We start from the raw sequence: 4,012 nt of genomic DNA, 5'->3' as shown, positions 1-4,012 counted from the left end.
GTCTCCCCACTTCCCTTTGGAATAACAGTAGAAAGCAGTGGAAATTAAAGTGGAGCTTTGGCACACCAGTGTCTGTTGTAGAAAGGATGAGAACAATTTAGCATGTGACCCAAGCAAACACTTCATTAATCGTCTGAATCCTTGGTCTTTACCAAAAGTCATCCTGTCCAATTTGTCTTCCAAGAAATAATAAAATCAGGCCTTTTGCCTTTCCTCCATGCCATCACAAAAAAGCACTCAGCTCCAAAGCTAAGTGACTCTGTTTTGGGTCTTCTCTCTAACCCACTACCCTCTGTGCTGACTGCCAGCCTATCAAAAGAATGTAAATAATGAGGCTACATTTCGTATTGACCCAGCTGTTTATGAACAAAGCTCTTCCTTCTAGGACAGGAAAGGACATTTAAATTGCTGAAAACTATCAGCCCTGGCCCATCTGAATTTCAACTTGGGTGCAACTCTTTCAGGAAACAGGAACCACTAGAAGTTTCCCTTTTTTTTGCAAATTGACTCCAGATGTGATGTACAGAAGAATCTTTATTAAAATATCACACAGTAGCCAGTGCCCCATAATTTCTTCTTTTGTCACCTTGTTCAGAAGATGAATAACAAAACCACTGATCATAGGGAAAAAAAAGAGCTGGGTGCTGTCTGGGATCAGTTTTAAAATTGCAACAGCCTTGCCCTGCTTCCATAGCCTCCAGACACTGTACCCTGCCTTGCCTTGTCTTTCTTTCCATAGCACTTTATTTTTACTATACCATTTACTTATTTATTATGTTCATTGTTTATTGCCTGTCTCCCTTGCTAGAATGCAAGCTCCACAAAAGCAGAGATCTTTGTTTTGTTCACTGTTATACCTTAAGGGTTTGGAACTGTTCCTGGCACACTGTGCTCACTCAGATAAATATTTGTTGAGTGAATGAATGAGCTAGTCTGTAACAAACTTTCATTAGATACAAATCTCTAATCCTAACCTCAAAACTGACACTAATGCCACAATGTTCTATTAGGTACAGTCCACTAAAATGGCATAAGGATAATCTCATTCTCATTTTCAGACACCCTTCACTTTCTGTCATCCCTTTATCCTGCTTCTTTTCCCAAAGTACTCATTTTTTTTATTAGTATTAACACAATCTACTCGTCTTTGTGTTGAAATAGTTGTTATTTATTATAAGAACAATTATTATTATTATGAGGGATTACAAGGTAAAAATAATACCTTGTCACTAACTTATCAGATGTTTCCCTTTAATATCCATTTTGTCCCTTGTTGAGGGCCACAGCTGAGTCGGGATGATGCATGGCATATTGCCAGAAGGGAGTGGTTGAGAGGTGACGCCAGCCCAGCCAGAATGTGGCAGTCCCTTCCTCTCTGTTCCTTTTGCCCTAGTCCACACAATTAGCACCTCAGATAGACTTCTAATTGGCCTCCTAGTCTCCAGTCTCTCCCCCCAGGGGCTCCTCTGCATGTCATAAGCCTTATTTTGATCGCAGCAGGCCTCTCCCAAAGTGGTCTGTGATCTGGCCCGCTATCAAACCCAACCTTCCTGAGCGGTCAAATGGTCAGGAGTTAAGTCTTGAAAAAATAGAAAGTGTTGCATAGGCCAGTAAGTTACTGTAAGCCCCGGGTGGAGGAAAAGAACTGGGGCTACCATACTGCCAAGCTAAGGAGTTTGAACTCACTCCATTTTGGAAGACATAAAGGACAGGGCTGGGAATGAACAGATATGAAAACTGTGTTTGAGGGAACACAATCCAGAGAACCAGTGGAGGTGCCATGTGAGGGGAGACTGACCAAAGACAGAATTTATGGGATAATTTTCGGATATATAACTATTCAACGATTACCTATTAAGTGTCCATTATATCTCAAGCAGTGTTCAAGGTGTTGGGGTTACAGCAGATCCCCAGGATTCTGGGAACAAATAGGGAAAAAAGCACCAAAGATCGTGAAGGAGCCATAGGCAGCTTCTGCCCTTATATTCACGTCCTGGCCCCAAACAATCTGTCAGATTTAAAATATGCTCCAAGGTGCTGCACCTGAAGACCTGGAATACAGATTAGTTAGGAAAACAGAAAAAAACTGCTTCCTCTAAGACACGAATTAATGCACTTTTTCTATAAATAGCCAAATAGTAAATATTTTAGTGTCATGTACCCTACAGTCTTGGTCACTATGCAACTCTGTAATTGTAGCACAAAAGTAGCCCAGACAATAAGTAAACAAGAAAGCATGCTGTATTCCAATAAAACTTTATTTATAAAAACAGGTAATGGGCAAACTTCTCCTACAGACCAGAGTTCACACGTGTATGATATTAGGATATTCTAAATCTAATACTCAGGGGTTATTTGTTTTGTTTTTGCTTTTTTGGCTTGTTCATATTGTTTTTCTTTCTTTTTTGTTTCTTTTTGTTTGTTTGCCGATTGGTTGGTACTAGGAATTGAATCAAGGGTCCTCTATCACTGAGTTATATTCATTTTTATTTTGAGACAGAGTCTTGCTAAGTTGTCAAGGCTGGTCTTGAGCTTGAAATCCTCCTGCCTTAACCCCCTGAGTTACTAGGATTACAAGCGTGCCACACTGCACCAGGCTAATGCTCAGCTTTAATTAGGAGGGGTACAATGGAAGAACATAAAGAAAATGAGTTTCAGAGCCCAGAAAGCTGGAATAGAATCCCAACTTTAAGTGATGTAGCTCAGTGGTAGAGTGTTGGCCTGGCAAATGCAGGTGAGGCCCTGTTTCCACCCCCAGTACACACATCCTTCACTCCCTCCCTGCAAGTAAAAAAGAACCCAACTCTACAAGAAGCTAAGGCATATTTGGAAACAAAACCACAGTTTCTTAATGTCTAAATGAGAAGTAGCACAGCATGGTGGTCAGAGTCAGATTCCCTGGGTTTAAATTCCAGCTCTATCACTTTCTACCTTTGTGATCCTGAGTGAGTTTCATAGTCTCCACGAGCTTTAGTCCCCTCAACTGTTTTTAATGAGGATAAAAAAATATCACTTCCCTCATCAAGAGGATTAAATGAAATCATGCACATCAAGGGCCTGGCACAAATTAAATACCTCATAACTTTAGCTGCTATTATTATTATTATTATCATTAATTATATTACTATGAATTTCTCCAAGCAGAAACTATTGAGACAATTGGTGAAAGTAATTGTTTCCTTATTTCAAAGATTAAAAACAGAGGAGCTATTCTGTTTCTATATGCTAAACATTTCCACAGAACTACAAGAAGCTGTAGTCTCCTTATAAACCAGCCATTGCTTTTTCAGATGATTGCCTTTAAGTGGCTTTCACATTCTGAAGATTATCATGCATAATGTATTATGTCAGGATTAAAATTTTCCTATTGATTGGCCTATTGCTTCCATCAAGGGTTTGGCTGGACAGCACTTTGTCTCTATAGAGAAAGCTGTGTTTGCTTTCTCAGGATTGTGAGCACAAAGAGTTTCTTTCAGGGTTGGTGTCTTTAAATCAACTAATGTGATTTTTGTCTCCAATTACAACCAAGTTAAAATTCTCTAAAATACCCTAGGCTCCCTAGCTAGACATATGAGCATCCCAATCAGTCCTGCACCTCCAGGTTGAATCTGAGGATTGGGTTATTGGTGGCTCCTCACAGGGTAATGGGTTTTCCTGGGAATTGGCACCTGGACTGAAAAAAGCAAGTAGACTCAAGCTTTTTGATCCTGGGCACAGTGGTCACAGTTGAACTGCATATGCAAGTAGCCTCTCAAAGAGAAAAAAAAAAAAAATATATATATATATATATACACACATACACATATATATGTGTGTATATATATACATATTTTTAAGTGTGTGTGTATATATATATATATACACATATGTAAATGTGCGTGTGTGTATATATATATATATACACATACGTAAATGTGCGTGTGTGTATATATATATATATTTTTCACATTGTATTGCAATGTGGAATATTATTACTCCAAAATACATCAAAGCAACGAAGATCTTATCTGTG

The sequence above is a fragment of the Marmota marmota genome, unplaced genomic scaffold (assembly GCF_001458135.2).
Source record: "Marmota marmota marmota unplaced genomic scaffold, marMar, whole genome shotgun sequence".
Lineage (NCBI taxonomy): Eukaryota > Metazoa > Chordata > Mammalia > Rodentia > Sciuridae > Marmota > Marmota marmota.
Note: the sequence above shows the minus strand (reverse complement) of the source record.